The 17720-nt window shown below is 41.0% G+C and overlaps 1 non-coding gene and 2 pseudogenes across 1 annotated transcript; all 3 read right to left on the bottom strand.

The window, feature by feature from the left end:
* Nucleotides 1-1690: 1690 nt before the first annotated feature.
* On the bottom strand, nucleotides 1691-10560 carry LOC148833925 (Ig heavy chain V region 914 pseudogene; annotated as a pseudogene).
* Nucleotides 10561-12176: 1616 nt separating this feature from the next.
* Nucleotides 12177-12248, bottom strand: trnaq-uug (transfer RNA glutamine (anticodon UUG)). Its single transcript has one exon. It is a non-coding gene; the product is annotated as a tRNA-Gln (tRNA).
* A 3080-nt stretch (nucleotides 12249-15328) lies between these two features.
* On the bottom strand, nucleotides 15329-16874 carry LOC148833923 (immunoglobulin heavy variable 3-11 pseudogene; annotated as a pseudogene).
* Nucleotides 16875-17720: the final 846 nt, after the last annotated feature.

Here is a 17720-nt window from a genome sequence, read left to right as displayed (position 1 = left end):
TCTTTCTCCGTCTTGTGAATCTCTGTGGCTTTTATAGAAAGCAAAATCAGTTGCATTTGAATAGCACCTGGAGAGGGGCAGGGTCTGGACCAGCGCAGCTCTGAAAAGCCAAGAGCCCTGACCAGGCAGAACAATTCTGAACAGGCAGCTCTCAGCATCACTGCATCTGCTGCATGGCGTTTTGTAACAAGAGTTATTTTATAAAATGTCTTTCTTTTATTTTATAAAAGATCTAGCAAGGACTGGTTTTGGGGACCCATAAGTGTATGGAGACTAGAATCTCACATAACTATCAATTTCTTAAGGTAACTTCCTTTCTAATAGAGAAACTCAAATGTGTTATATACAGGTATTCAGAATGCCTTAGGTGTTTGTAATGTTTTATCAACAGCACATTACAAAAGTATTAGTATTAAGGTTAGAGTTGGGGTTAGTGTTAGGGTTAAGGTCAGGGTCTTCTGTAGCCAACAAGTCTTTCGAAACTATACTTGCAATTGGTTAAGAATGATATCTATAATAACTCAGGTAATATTATTCAGGCTATATGAAAACTTATTCAAAGGAAGAGTTAAGAGTATTTTTTTTTCATTATAGCAAACTAAATAAATCTGGCTTTACATTGCAGCCTGAAATATTTCCAATATGTTTTTGCTCAAATTGTCTCTAACCATTATAAATGAGATGACAGTGAGAAAAAAATTCTTCATCCTGTTGCCTTGTGTCCATCCCAGTGTTTGTATATATTAAAGAGATCTGTAGTTATAGAGTGCTGGTCACCTGTGTATAATATGCTTCATATTGCACAGCAGACTGCAGTGTCTTGAAGCAAATTTCAATTTATAGCATTACACTAAGTTATTTCTGTTGTGGTTAGTAAATTTTAAAGATTCGATAGGTATCGGTAGGTCAAAGCAAAATTCGAACTGAAAAAGGAAAAAAAAAGGGATCTAGGTAATAGTGACTTTGCATTAATACATTACATTTGAATTATAATACACCTCACCCTAGTGGACTATTAGTAAACCACTTGAGGTGCAGGTGCATAATGTCTCATCTAATAAAGTATTGATCTGAGGTAAAATTATTTCTTTTATGTAGTATTAGTAGTATTAGTATTCTCACTGTTCGTTTTAGAGATGGAACAGACTTTCATAGTCACACAGAGTGCTGGTTGCTAGTGTATAAAATACTTTAAAGACATTAAATTTACTTTAAAGATGAATAGGTACAGTAGGTTGAAAAGAAGATAGAACGAAAGAGAGGTTATGTCAGTGGATTTTGTTTAACGTTTTTATGTTTATTATTGTTTGACTTGTGGGAAAAAACTTTCATTTTTTTGGAGAGAAAAGTGCTTTATTTTTATGGCTTGGTGGAAATGTTTGTTTTGTTTCTTAGATTTTTGTATATATTCAAGGGATAAAAAATCAAGTGAAATCACATCCTCATCCACACATACTTTGCTTATTAAGTTCAAACATCAATTCCTAGGATATCTAATAGTATAGAAAAATAAAATAGAATTTTAATAGTTCTAATCTAATATTTTGATATAATTCTAAAATAACTTTTCAAGATATTTTGTCACAAGGAACGTACAGATTGTATATCAGCTTATAAGATACTAATTGCTTTTTTAGGTACACAGTTCAGCCTGAGAGAGGTTTTTGCTGGGCTTCACTCACTCTATGTATCACTGTGGGTCTCGGGCACAGTAGTACACAGCTGTGTCTTCAGTCTTCAGGCTGCTCATCTCTAAGTAAATTGTGTTTTTGGCGTTGTCTCTGGAGATGGTGAATCTTCCCTGGACAGAGCTGGAATAATACTTGTTGCTTCCACTTGGACCACTGATGTATGATACCCACTCTAGGCCTTTCTGAGGAGCCTGTCGAATCCAGCTCATGCCTGAACTTGAAAGGTCAGATCCAGACCAGGTGCAGGTCAAGGTGAGCTTCCCTCCTGGAGCGACCAGCTGAGGGCCAGGCTGGGTCAGAACCACAGCAGACTGGACACCTGGAAGAATTAAAAGATCAAAAAACACATTGATAATTGTGTTACTATCTGCTGCCAAGGCAAGTAACATTGTATAGTCTAATTAAATGTTGCCAAGTTTACATTTAGTAAGACTTACTTTTGAAAACAAATGCTGTAAACGCTAAAATTTGTACAATTGCCATTGCTTGGCAAGATACTTGAGTCAGACAATACAAAGGAAAGTGAGTCACTACTTCTTCTTTTCTTGAGATCATTTATACAGCTCTTTCCCTTCGATTTGACTAGAATTCTTAGAGGGGGCGTGTTCTCAGAGGATGCTCCTTTAAATCCAGTGAAATGTCACGTCAGACAAGACTTGTTGATAGAAAGAAAAGGTTGAAAAGAGAGCTAAGAGAAAGTGTAGAGAGACACCAAGGAATCCAACTTTGTCAGAATGTAAGAGAGGATGATTGTAAGATCCCTATGAGCTGCTCAGATAAACCCTTCAACATTATCATTCAGGGCTAGATTTCTACTTCCTAAAAATCTCAATAGGTCTGTTTTCACAATGTTTTCAATGGCTACAACAAACATCCCAAAGGAAAAAAAAAACTGAACAAGATTTTTTAGTTTGTTTTTGGAATGATATGCCATTAAAGATATGACAAAGATAAAAAACATCCCTCAAATTGTGAGAAGTTCTGTGTATCCATCTTCAACAGTGTGATTATGTGTGAGAACGTCTTGTTCACAGATCCCTTGACCGCACTCGGCCATCATCCCCACCACGTACCTTCCTCTGCAACAGAACTCGCTGCATCACCTGCAAATTCATATCTAACAACACGCTCATTCAGGGCCCTCAGGTCAATTCCAGATCACCCAGACGACATCCTGTACCTCCAGCAGCCTCATTTACTGCATCTCCTGCAAAAAATGCCCAGTTATCTACGCTGGAGAAAAGAGAAGGAGGCTAAGAGACCATTAAGAGGAGATGTTAGGGCTGTAAAGATTAAAGATTTCATTTCACCTCAAATAGCCATGATCACACTGATCTCTCTGTCTCTTTTCTCAGAGAAGGGTTTCTCACCTCCTACAGCAGAAAGACAACAGAAACTAAATTCATCTTGAAACTAGGTTCACACCGTCTCCCTTCTCTCAATGACCGATTTATTTTCATGTAATCTTCTCTATTTTCATGCAGTTTTTGACTTCACACCTTTCTTCACTCCTCTCCACTTTGCACTTCCTGAGTGGCCTCTCTGCCCCTCCTGCCTCCTCCCCTCTCCCAGCTTTTGTTCTTCTGTGCTATTTAATCTTTGCTGTCTGCCCTGTCTTTCTCACACCTGAAGAAGGCTTAACAGCCTAAACATTGTTTTTTCTCTCTTCTCTTTTCAGCATGGAATAAACCTATTACTTGTACCATTAATATTGGCCACCTACATCTATATTTTGAATTGATATTTTAAGACACCTAAGATAACAAAGCTTAATTTCCTGTAGCAATAAGAAATACAAATTATTGAGAAGTGACAGTGAAGAATGATTGGATTTAGTTTCCATGCGCAGGTAGATGTCTGCAAAATAAATCAAAACAATGATTGTTTTGCACGTAAGGACTGTGAACAAACACCATGTGCAGTCGATCTGTTTGTGATCACACCATAGAATGGGGGTGAATGATGTCTGCTTGTAGTAGAGCAGGTGCTGGGAGCAAGGGTGAATCACCAAGGAGGCGAGCCACATTCTTCAAATTCTCACGAAGAAATCACTGAATTGGCTGCACATGGAATTTCTTGCTTCCCATAAAAGCGGTTCCTGAGGCAGTCCAAAGTTGTCTTTTACAAACACAACCTTGGCGCTGTTGCGAAGAACAGTGAGCATTTAAAAAGCAGATACAGTGGTTGGAGGGATCTTCTTGTGCAATAAGGATCGCAGAAGGATTAAAGTTGGGTAATATTGTTAGCAGCCTTGGTCGTTCTCTGGGTCGGGACATTGGTAAACAAGAAGGCTGGTAATGAGTGTACCTGATCAACCAGAATGGAGTGAGTGAGGCTACTGTCCGGGGGAATTATAAAACTGTTACTGTCCATGTGGGAAAACCCCCCTGCCACACTATCAGGAAGGGGGCTCTTTCACACTGCTGTACATGGAATGACAATGAATGGGCTGGGTGGTACCTGATGGATGGTACCTACTGAGTTACACAATCACCTGAGAGGTGCAGCAGGTCCCATTCCAATCGTACCACCTCCCACTGATAACAGCTCATTCATTCTGATTTCAAATATATCAGCTGCCATGTTCTCTTTGTTACTTTACTTTCTTTACTTTTTAGCATGATAAGTAATGTTCAGTTCCAGGAGCTCCTTTCATCTTTTTGCTGCTGTCAATAGTTTGACTATTTGACTACCGGGTTAGGTCAGTCCACACAAGAGAGTTTAGGCAGGTCCAATCATGACAGGAGAATCAGCGTCTCTTCTTCCTCCTTGTAGATCCTGTGCTGGTTAAGACTTTTAGGCCTGGAAGCATCTTCACTGCACTGCTTTGTGCTGGTGGATGGATAGACAAAGCAGAGGATGTGCTGGACACCGTGAGCTTAGTTTTCTGGAAACCCGGGAGACTTTGTAGTTTTGGGGGAACAAATGAAAGAAAAAAATTGAAATCTCATTACTGCTGACTATTCATGAATCAAGTGCACTTTGATACACAGAATACTTGGGTTCTCAGCATGCAAAACATATCTCATTCTTGAATTCTTAATTGCTTCCTAAGAATTCTGGATCCAGGTTATTGGAGAGATTCCAAGTACTGTCCATGAGGCTGTCCATGGTGCTACTACACTGTTTGACAAAAACCAAGAGGTTGGTTTGGTGATCCCAGTTGATGTAATTTTTCCCTTTTATGTATGTACTGATATGCTGATTGTAAACCATACTGTAGCTGCAGTGCCTTGAAGTAAATTCCTAATATTTGCATTGTATACTGTTGTAATAAAGACTGTGATCTTCAACAGCCCTCAGTGAATTTGAATGACTCTAAGTGAATTTGACTTCTTGGCTTTGTAGAAGTGGGGGTGGGGTAGTGGTGGGGTAGGAGGTGGTAGGCGCTTTAAGCTGTGGTTTGCAGAGCACATTTTTTCTTAATTTTCATTATCTAAATCTTCTTTTTTACCAGTTACAGTGTTCAATCCATTTATCCGCTGTCCTGCAGAGGGGCCATCAGCACTGGAAAGAGGAAGCAGTATTTGTATGACATCTGTGTCAGTTTGTATCATTGTGAGTCTCGAGCACAGTAATACACAGCCGTGTCTTCTGCCTTCAGGTTGTTCAGAGTCAGTGAAGACCTGCTGTTCGAGTTGTCTCTGTTCAGAGTCAGTCGTCCTTTCACACTGTCTGCGTAATTTGTGCTGCCATCGTACCCGAGCCACTCCAAGCCCTTTCCCGGAGCCTGGCGAACCCAGTGAATGTTACAGCAGGAAAATGAGTACCCAGAGGTCTGACAGGTGATGCTCAGAGACTGTCCAGGTTGTTTCACTTCGGAAAAAGTTGATGGAACCAAGGAGACAGAGAAAGTCCCTGTAAAAGAATTGGTGTCATTAAGAATTGAAGACTGTCTTCCTAAGCATCATCACGCATAATAAGTATATACAGTATGTGCACATACCCTTTAAGAAATGCATTAAAAGCCAGACACACAACATAGTCTTCATGTCTGGTTCAGTCTGGTTCACCCTCTGTCCTTGCTGGTGATTCAGCCTTGGTGAGGCTCTTAAATACAACACTAGTAACCCTGCTTTGCATATGAGTCTCACCGGCCACAGGGCTCAAGAATATAAGCTACAGGGCTGCTTTCTGTCTCAGTTTGCAATGCACTTCCCATGGAAGACAGAGGTGGATACTATAACGAAGATGTTTCAAAATGGGGAACAGGAGCAACTTCTTCACAGAAAGACACACTGTATACAGGTTACACATAATGTATGGTTTCATATACAAATTTCCCTGCATCTTTAGAATGTTGTATCCTGAAAACAAATGCCCTACTATTAAGGGTTTTTTCTTTGATGATTTTGGGAACAATAATAAGTAAGAGTAACAGTAAAAAAAAAAGATTTATACACAAAGTAACAGGGTCCAATTGACAAATTTGGGGTAAAACCCATAGACTAGGATATATATTTCAGAGTTCTATTTTTTTAATAAATGAGCAAAAGATGAGCTTTTACAGAGAATTGTTTCACTAATTCACAGTATCAAGGGATATACTGTAGTTTTATAATTTGGTTGAATTCATTGACTTTTGAATCATGTTCCAACTATTATCTTTTAAGGAATTATCTGTAATAGTTAACACAAACTCACAAATAACCAAACAGAAACCAACAGAAATCTGTAAGTAATTGTTTGAGTCACTAATGATTTTGACACCCCACTTCCCCTCTTCTTCTGGAGATACATTATATACTGTACAAGATCTGAAGAAATAAGTAAAATGAAAAACTGACAGAAAAATATTGAAGAAATCTGAGTCTCTTATGAATTTGAACCCCAACTTCCCCTCTGTTTCTGGGGGTGTAGTATATAAATATCCTGACCATGTGACTGAAGAGATCTGCCCCCCATCCACCCCACCCACCTCCCCTCACTCAAGTGGGAGGGGCCAAAGGACTGCTATGCTGGTGATGCACAATGGGTGGGAGGAGAGTTTATCAGCAGAGAATGCTGGGAAGGAAGGAAGAAGGAAGAAGGAAGGAAGAAGGAAGGAAGAATGCTGGGAAGGAAGGAAGGTTCCCGATCAGGAACTCCCGCCGTAACAACCGCATTCCTTTGGTGCTTCCTTACCACCCTAACACACTTCCTATCCCCAGGACCATTAACCACAACTTTTCCATCCTACAGGATGATCCCTCCATTGGGGCCCTCTTTTCTGATCGCCCTATCATCTCATATCGCCGACCATCTAATCTGCGTAACCTCCTTGTTCACAGCTCCCTTGACCGCCCTCAACAACCATCCATACCTGGCACTTTTCCTTGCAACAGAACTCGCTGTATCACCTGCAAGTACACAGCCACCACCACACTCATTCAAGGCCCCTCAGGACAATTCCGGATCACCCAGACAGCATCTTGTACCTCCAGCAACCTTATTTACTGTATCTCTTGCAGTAAATGCCCAGCCATCTACATTGGAGAAACAGGAAGGAGACTCGGAGACCGCTTCAGAGAACACGTCAGGGCTGTGAAGATTAAAGATCTCTCCAAGCCCATTGTTTCTCATTTCACCTCTGACGGCCACGACCGCTCTAATCTCTCCGTCTGTGTTCTCAAAGACGGTTTTCCGAACTCATACATGAGAAAGACCACCGAAACTAAAATTATTCTGCAGCTAGGATCACACATTCTCCCTTCCCTTAACGACAGACTACTGTTCTTTTAAATTTTCTCCATTCATTGGAAGTTTCATTTCACACCTCTTTGCACCCATTCTGACTTCACACCTCTTGATTGGCCTCTCTTTCTGTCCCCTACTCCCGCCTCTCACTCCTCCTCCCTCCCAACCTTTTGTTCTCCTGCTACTTTACCTTTGCCTACTGCCCTGTCTCTCTCACACCTGAAGAAGGCTCCACGGCCGAAACGTTGTGTTCTCTTTCTTCTTTTTTTCAGCATGGAATAAACCTATTACTTGTTCCTTTGCAGAAATATCATATACATATATAGAAGAGAAGCTGGTGGCTTAATTCAAGACCATCCTAATAAAGATGCAATTGTGCTGCAGCTATGTCAAGACACTGGGAAACAAAGATGCACACGCACCTCTTTTTCAGGCTGTTATGGTTTTCTCAGAAGAACAACACTTTATTTAGTGCCGTTTTGTTTGGCAATATAGTGCAGTGACAGGCGAGGAAACTGACACATTTAAAAATTATTTCTCTGTAAGTGATAACACAATGATTCACTGCATAGTAAGCCATAGCAAAAACAATTCACGAACTTACCTAAATTACATACAGCATGTGGTTTTTGTACCATCTGTTTGCTGAACTTGATCTGCATGTGGGTTGCACAGTAATATACAGCAGAGTCTTCAATCTTCAGGCTGCTCATCTGTAAGTATAGTGTGCTGCTGGAAATATTTTGTGAGATGGTGAGTCTTCCCTTGACAGACTGGGCATAGCTTGTGTTACCACCATCTCTACTGATGTAGGCCAGCCATTCCAGGCCTTTCCCAGGAGTCTGTTGGATCCAGTTTGTATATGAATTAGAAAAGCCATATCTGTACACATCTTGACCAGAGCCCTGACATGACAGTATGAGAGACTCTCCTGCCTTTTTAACCTGAGGACCAGACTGCATCAGAAGAATGTCAGAATGGACACTTGAGAGTCAGTGTTTTGTGCTTAAATTGTGGCTTTCTCTTTATGTGGATTGTTTTTGATCAAAATATATGTCCCCATCCATCCATTACTAAAAGACTTCAACCACTCCAGGCCAGCAGAAGAGACAGAGCCCATTACAGCAAGCAAAGGGCACAAGGTGGGCTACACTTTGGACAGGACATCAGTCCAACACACTGCACACACTCACACCAGGGCCGATTTTCCCAGAAGCCAAACTAACCTACCAGTATGTCTTTGGACTGTGGGAGGAAACTGAGCTGAACTCTACAGGAACTGACATGAACATGAGGAGAACATACAATCTCCACACAGAAAGCAGCCCAGGTCTGGAGTTGAACCCAGGGTCCCTGCACTGCGAAGGAGCAATGCAAATTTCTGTACCACTGTAACTCCGCATCATTAATGTAACACATCATAAACTGAATTGCTTATAGGAGAACCTGGATTTGTTTTTTTAGTTCATAACGAGAAACTGGACTTTATATGATCATGTGATGTGTTACAATCTCTAGGTGAAGAGCTTTCAAGAGGAAGTGACCTCCCGTTCTGTATTGTGTCTAGAGACAATTACTACAACCGCTTCTGGTGTGTCGGAAACATGACATTTTTAGAGAGATCACTGGGAATATAGATGACTAGAATTTACGAACTACTGTGTTCCCCCAAAAGATAAAGTGAGAATTTGGGTGTGTATTGTAAAAATCGTGGCTCCATGTTGGCATATTGTATTTTTTATAAAAAGGCACAAACTATATTTGTTTGACATCTTCGAATAGTTGTAAAACATATTAAAAGTACCTTTGAATCTTGAGAGTAACATTTAATAAAAGGCATTGCCTATTGGAGAACATGGAGTTTGCAATAGGTTATAACCAGAAACTGGACTCTGCACGATCACAGAATGTGTTGCAATGTTACTGCAGCATGCCTCCAATTTCTCTCACGGCACACTCCAGCTGACAGCTGATTAATGGATCAACCTATTTTTTTTATTTAACGTTAACTCATGAGCATGTCACAAGATAAATGATAAACATTGATTGTGCTGAGAATGACTTATTCTATGGGTATCTGCAAACATCTATTTGCACTGCTTTTGGTTTGATATAGTTTGCTAATAGATTTGCTCAGTAGTTAAAAGAATACCAGTATCTGTAGTTTACATGAGCACAAACTGGATTGAAATGTAACAGTGTAAATCTTCACCACATTATCATGCAGCTCCCCCTAGTGGCTACTGTGCGTTAGCGTTTTCACTGAATTGTAGCAAAGCGTTGTCGTCTTCATTGTACCAATAAACACAGTCCAGAATACTGGCTCCAGCAGAGTTTGAGAAGCTGTTGCTTTTAATTGGTGAAATGCATAATGGAAATAAAGACAAAATTCTCTATTGATAATGCAGTCCTTACGATTGCAGGAGAAATATGGATTCCGCTGAGTAACACAGACTACAGTACCTAAGTGATTTTATTTGATGTCATGTAGCTGCTACGTATTCTCCTTCAGTGTATTTAGACAGTTATTGTACAGGCAGTGAAGGGCACCTTCCCTTCACGTTCCTACACAGCTGTGTCGTCAGACTGTAGTCTGTTCATCTGCAGGCAGACTGAGCTGCCAGACTTGGACACTGTGAACCGGCCTTTGAAGGAGTCTACGTTTGTGTCTGCATTTCTGCCAGCCACTCCAGTCCCTTTCCAAGGGGCTGACGAATCCAGCCCCTGGCATAGCTGCATAGGGAATATACACTGACTGCACAGGACAGCCACAGGCTCTGTCCTGGCTTTCTGATCTCCGAGCTGGACTGGGTGTCACGATTGTAATCCCTCCTCTTAAAGGTGCTCTGTCTCTTTCACATTTTTGCTGATTCCGTGAACCTGCCCTCAATCCTGTCCCTCCTTATTTAAGGCGGGCACTCTCACTACTCCGGGCTCTGCATTGGAAGACGGACGCCTGGAGGCCCGCCTACCATCAAGTTGAGAGCATAGACCTCCTATAGGCATCCTGACCCAGCTGAGTCTGGGGCTCGGAGCGCCTGGCCCCATCATCCTGTTTTTATTTCCCTATCCCTGTACCGGATCCCGTTCCGGTTTTAAAATTTGTCTTGTCTTCGCGCGGATGAATCACTCGGATTAGGACCCTGGACTTCGCCCCGGATTTTCTCCTAGACTCCTTGGACTTGTTCGCCATGGCCACGCCCCCCTGAGCACCATTTCGCTATCGTCACACCCCCTTGTATGTCAACCTGCCCTGACCCTCGTCATCACCCCCCCGTTGTCCTACTCCACTCACTTCCGGATTATACCGTCTGGATAAGGTCCTGAAATCGCTGGATTCAAAGTCCAGAGTGCTGACCATTACACCATGGAACCCCTAAGAGCCCTTGACTGACCTGCGGCCTGAGAAACGCCTGCGCTAAAGACTAGCTTGTTTCAAGAAGCTCAGACGGAAACCTGCACGTTTTACGACACTGGTCATTGCTGCTCCAATCACCACACTATCTGGTCAGCCTGCCCCACCTCAGCCACTGTGATGCCTTCCAAAATAAACCCATTCAGCAATGGACGAAAACGAGACCAAACTATGCCCTTTCATACGGTAACTAGGAAAAGCGTTTCCCACAACTGCCTTTCAAACATCCCAGAAATCATGATGACAATCCATGTACGTGTGTAGTTCTACTGAGCACCCAGAATACAAGGAACACGCACTGGACAAAGAAGTGCAGCAATTCATTTTACCAGCACTTCCCCCGTGGACAAAAGCAGCTTAGTATTGAACTAGCTGGAGACACTCATCAGCGTTTGGTGGTCAAACTGTTAACTGTTAACTTGGCATTTAACAAGCAGAAAAACAAATGACTTTTGCCATCCTGATTGGCAGCAGGTCGCTGTATTTTGTCACTTTTATCACCATCTCGTTTGCTTATATTGAATCTTTTTTTTTTCTTATTTCATTGTGATAACTAGGGAGTTACGTGGAGTCAGAGGACTAAAATCAGACCGATTTCCAGGGCTGGATGTTTGCTCATATAAGAACTGCCTTTCTTGCCGGTTTTGTGACACCAGCGGAATGGATCGTCTCCGTTTTGAGAGCGCTTGATATGAACTATTCAAAAGGCAGATTGCGCGGATCTGAAGGTTTAATTCCCTTTGAGATTTAAACCACTTTGCCACATATCATCACGTTGAAGAGTGCAAAATGGCACGCAAATGTGAATATATGGAAGCATTTTTAAGCCGTTAAAAACCATGTTGAACTCTTTCAAACTCTTTATTCACGAAGCGTAGTGGTGGAGAAAGAGGCACAAGGCTCGTTAGTCTAGGGGTATGATCCTCGCTTCGGGTGTAAGAGGACCTGGGTTTAAATCCCGGACGAGCCCGCTTTTCTACTCTTACTCGTGCGTAGTGCGTAAAAGACCGCTCAGTTGAGAGAGGGATTATAATTTGTGTGCTGCCCCCACAAGAAGAAGCGCCCTCCCTCGTCACTGTTCTCGTGATTCAAGACGCCGGTCTCCTGCAGTCGTTCGCTCAGCGGAAGATTGGCTTGGGTTGAAGTGACCATGACAGTTGGAAAGAGATTCATTCAAGACCTCTTGCAACTAGCAGGCAAAGAAAAGACTCTCTTAAGTGTAAAGTTTTGTAATCACTTGCTTTGTGCGGCATGAGAGTTGAGCTCAATGCCATTTTTTGCTTCACCATTAAAGCAATTGCATTCTGCGTGTAAACTGCGTAAAATCTTCATAGGTGATTGGTATTGGACTCAAGAGAGAAACGCCCGTAGACAGAACGTTAACGAGAAAGGAAAGGTTCCACCGAGACTTGAACTCAGATCGCTGGATTCAAAGTCCAGAGTGCTGACCATTACACCATGGAACCCCTGAGAGCCTTTGGCTGACCTGAGGCCTGAGAAACGCCTGCGCTAAAGACTAGCTTGTTTCAAGAAGCTCAGACGGAAACCTGCACATTTTACGACACTGGTCATTGCTGCTCCAATCACCACACTATCTGGTCAGCCTGCCCCACCTCAGGCACTGTGATGCCTTCCAAAATAAACCCATGCAGCATTGGACGACAACTAGACCAATCTATGCCCTTTCATACGATAACTAGGAAAAGCGTTTCCCACAACTGCCTTTCAAAAACCCCCAAAATCATGATGACAATATATTCACAATATATGACATGGATAGACTCCTCTGGCCTTCTAACATGAGAGTTGGTCAGCATGAGAAGAATGTCAGAGTGGACACTTGGGAAGAGATAAAATAGAGCTAATACCTCAATTGTTTCTAGAGTAACTATATTTAAAAAGACCTATATCTCTTGGCCCTAAGATTAATGAAATGCTCACCTGTACACAATGCATTGTCACCTGTCAATACTGACACAAAGAAAGAAGACCTGCAGCCAGTGCCACTCTTGTGATCAGGGCAGCAGCAGAGGGTTAAATAATAGAAGACAAAGGCAGATTTGCATGAACCTACAGGGGGTCACATTTAAATAGCCCTGTCCTCTGGCAGAATAAACTATCATCAGTCCATCAGATGGAACATCGTAGTTACAGCTGTTCATTTTCATTCTGAAACTGTAACTAACTTAATTATAAACCACTTAACATTAGAGTAACTATGTTTAAACATGTTACGACCCCAGGTGTCTAGGGGTAAAGGGGTGTAACATTTAGGATAATTTTTTTTGGAAGCGGGTGGGTTCTAGTGAGGGAATAGGAAGCATGATAACAAAAGTGGGTGCAACAGATGATTTTAGGGTGAATAAGTGACAGGTATGAAATAAGACAATAACACACAGGGGTAAGGAACTAGAATGGTGCCAGAGAAAACAAAATAAACAAAATGGAGCTGGCTAGGAAAGTGAGGGAAAGCTAACCTGAGTGCAAAAGAAAACCCGAAACACACGGTCTTCGGTGTCTTTAACACCCTAGCTAACCTGCACTTACTACCCAAAACCATACAAGACAAACGGCACTCACTCGTACTAAACTAGTTTTACTAATACAAAATCAACTAAGTGTGTAGAATGTACCCAACAACCTAAACTAACCTTATACACAACATTGCACACAAAAACACTAGTGAACTAGGAATACAAATAAGGGAAAACAAGAGTAATCAACAGAAACAGGGTACAAAAGAATGCAAAGGTTGAATATATAACACTTAAGGGCAAGGTAATGGTTAAACAAGGATAAACACACAAACGAAAGTACAAGGAGACGAACAGAAACCAACAAAGCCAACAAACCAACAAAGCCGAAGCAAAAGCGAAGCAATAACCAAAACCAAGCGGGATTGAAGTCAAACAAAAGGCCTTTCCTTCCTGAAAACCTCCATGTTATATACTAAATAAGATGCAGTCTGGTTGGCTGAGAGGCTGATTGATGGTGATGTCACAAGGAACAGTGGTGTAATGGTGGGCCAATGGGGGAGGGAGAACAATCAAAGGTCAGCAGTGTGGAACATAACAAAAAACACACACAGACCACACACTGGGACGTAACAATCCACAAGAAATACATCTACTCCAATTAAGGCTTTGTTTACTTCCAAGAACAGGGCAAGAGTCCAAGGCCAGGCAATCCATCCGAGACAGACGATTAATATCCAGAATCGGGTCGGGACCGGCAGGGGGCACGGGAACAGGGAACAGGAAACAGAAAGTAAAACTTCCAGGTCCCGGGCTCACATGATGCGGGTACCAATGCAGAGCCAGGATTAGCGGCTTTTAAGGGGGAACTGAAAAGGGGCTGGAACAGGGAACAGGTGCGGGAGATGAAACAAACAAGGAAGGGCTGGAGCGTCCTTAAGAGGAGGAGTTTGTGATCGTGACAGAAACGTCTAAGTACAATAACAGCCATATACTGTAGCTCTCACTTTGTATTTTTAATGAACTACAGAATAAAGATTACAGTAGATTAAAACAATAGAACATGGTAATTTGCCACAGGTTGGTGGACGATATGTCCTAAATAAGAAATTGTTTTCTTTTAAAGAAATTATGTTTTCCAGCTTTCTGAAAGTTGGAATTTATTAACATTTCACATCAGAACAAATATGAGTTCAACAGCGAGTGAGTATGACCTACCACTGTAGGTGTTATCTGGTATTGATTTTCCAGTGTAAATTTACTTGACAAATATTCCAGGATCTGTAAAGAGACTTTTTAACAAAGCAGAGACAAACATCGTTCTGGTGAGTGTTACAGAAATGTGTAGTGATATCACTGGAAGGGAGGGTTTTATGTCATGCATAAATTATGCCGTTTGAGTCCGTGAAAAGTTTCTGATGATTTAAGTAGGGTGTCATTGTATTTGAATCCAAAGTCAATGACATCTTGTGGAGTTCAAAGTGTTCATGTTTTCTACTGATTGTGGCCTTTAAAAATGTTCTGTAATTTTACTTCTGTAGCAAATATGGGTTTATAATATTCTTCACTGCAATTATACTGATATCGATTTTTAATGTTCTGTATTATGATTTTAATTAAGTAGTGACATTGGTCCATAATATACATATGTGTTTGCAGTCCTATTGTCCTGTGAGTTTTTTTTCACGGTGATATTAGTTAATAATAATGTGTAAGTGATCAGGTTGGAGCTGGAATACTGTAGTTCTCTTGAGTTCTGGAGCCACGTGACAGACTTAATAAACCACGATAACACACATTTCACACTTTCACACCAAAGAACTTTGGAATTTCTTGTCTTTGTAACTTAATTAGCTACTGCTCCCTTGTATCTCTTTTAATTTGTTACAGTCTGTTTCATCCTATAAATGATTAAAAAAACATTGTTTTATATTTTATTATTGTTTTATAGTATATATTGTATAAGATTATCCGTGAATCACATGTGAATATTCTGAGTTTCTCACATTATACTCTTGCAGCAGAAGTGAGGGTGGAAGAAGCAGAGGGTTTTTGTCAGGGTGTTCCACAGGCTATACTAACTGTGTGCTGTTAGCACAGTAATACACAGCAGTGTCTTCACTCCTCAGACTGTTCATCTGTAGTTTGGTCACACTGCTGGAACTGTCAATGGACACACTGAATCTGCCTTTGATGGCATCATTGTAGTTGGTGTAACCATTGTCTCCTCTGATAATTGTCAGCCACTCCAATCCCTTTCCAGGGGGCTGTCGAATCCAGTTCAAGTAGTAGCTGCTGCTGAAGGTGAATCCCGACACCTTGCAGGACAGTGTCAAGGACTCTCCAGGCCTCTTGAGCTCTGATCCGGTCTGGGTCAGCACTACCTCACACCGGACTCCTGAAATAGAAGGTGAATAGGTGCAAAATTGAAGCAGATTAAGAAAACTAAACTTATTTGAAATCAGAATTGAAATCCAGACTTCTGTACCTGATAAAAGAAACAGCAATGCTAGAGGTGTGTGTGAAACAAACATCATTAGAGCCTGTGTACACTGCACAATATGTAACCAAATAGACAAAGCAAAGGTTGTGCACCTCCTCTCTGATTTCTGAAGGTCTTATAGGCAAGGGATTTATAGGTCTTATAGGGGTGGAATTTGCATGAAATTCATTTAAGGAACTAATATTCAAATTTCCTCCCATTGAGGGTTTCAAAAGTTCTCTGTCACTTCAGAGAAGAGCTCTCCCCATAGGGAAAAAAACAAAAACCCTGTGGCAGAAATTAATCTGTTTTTTTGTATTTTGAGGAAATTATTTTCATACATATTTTTTCATGAAATTCTGAAGAGCAGATAAGTGCACATTTCTTAGAAATGTGAGAAGCAAATTAGTTTGGGACATAGTACTTTTATTTTTTTGTTTGTATTTATTGAATTCTGGAATACAAGTACACATTGTTAATATGTAAACAATGACTAATGTGCTGTTTTTTTTATTTACATATATATATATATCGCTTTTAAAGTCTCTAGATTTTCTTTTCAGAATGACTGAATGAGACATACCCATCACATACTGTATATTTATATTATATTCAAGTACTGTATATTTATAAGTGACCAGATACCTCTACCATACCTCGTATGTTTTTTTAATTTTAAACTAGCAGTGCTTGTTCCACCCTTATCTTAAATAAAAATCTGCTATGCTTTTCTAAAAACAAAATGTCACTTGTTACAATGTAACTGCATGCCTGCAAATTCTCTAACCGCGCACCGCAGTGGATAATGGGTTAGTGGATGAAATATAGATTTGTAATTTGTGACCTTGTCACAAGATAAATGTGAATTTTTAGGTTCAGGCACTAAACTGAAACTGTGCCTGAAGCAGTCATTTTCTGGGCATCTGAAAAGATGTATTTGGATTGCTGTGTTGACATGATTTACAATAAAAGACAAGTTATTGTCTATGACATAAGACAGAGGACTCGCAAAATCTGGAGATTGCACATGCTTTGTTACAATGTAGAATTTGGTTAAAACAGTATCTCACAGCGCACTCCAGTGGACAATGTGCAGTGTGCAGTTTTCGCCCACCCCAGTTGCATGCAGCTGTCATCGTACCAGTAAGTACAGCCAAGAAGACTGGCTCTAGCAAAATTTGAGTGACTTGTTATTTTTGTGTAATGAAATGTACAATGGAAATAAAGGCAAATTTTTAATAACAAACCAGCCCTTAATACTGCAGGAGAAATAATGATTTAATTGAGTAAAAGAGACTCTCGTACCTCACTAAGAGATTTTATTAATGTCATGTCACTGCAGCAGTTACTCAACATTGTGTTCGGACAGTTATTGTACAGGCAGTGTCCTCACTGTGGTCCTCGGGCACAGTAATACACAGCCGTGTCGTCAGACTGCAGGCTGTTCATCTGCAGGTAGACTGAGCTGCCAGACTTGGAGATTGTGAACCGGCCCTTGATGGAGTCTGCGTATTCTGTGTTAGCATCGTAGTAAATGAGTGCCAGCCACTCCAGTCCCTTTCCAGGGGGCTGACGAATCCAGTTGCTATCCGTCAGGGAATATCCACTGACTGCACAGGACAGCCGCAGGCCCTGTACTGGCTTTCCGATCTCCGAGCTGGACTGGGTCAACAGCACATCACCACAAGTTTGAGAGACAGGAGCTCAGCTCCTTACATAAATTAATTCAAATCTACAACAACATGAGCTATGATATCTGATTTTGATGTATGAGTGTGCATATACAGTATATATAGTATGCACATGTATGAGTGGAAGTATATGTATAAGATCTCCCAATGGAGACATTGTACTGTAACTTTTTTTTTAACATTTGATTTGCACATTACAATGTCTGTCAGATATTTTGCCAGTACCATGGCTGATTCCATAAAGTTAAAAATATTGTCAAGAAGGAACACTTTTAGATGGTGTGCCTTAAA

The sequence above is a fragment of the Atractosteus spatula genome, chromosome 5 (assembly GCF_055471065.1).
Source record: "Atractosteus spatula isolate fAtrSpa1 chromosome 5, fAtrSpa1.hap1, whole genome shotgun sequence".
Taxonomy (NCBI): domain Eukaryota; kingdom Metazoa; phylum Chordata; class Actinopteri; order Semionotiformes; family Lepisosteidae; genus Atractosteus; species Atractosteus spatula.
This window is presented reverse-complemented; position numbering and strand designations above follow the sequence as displayed.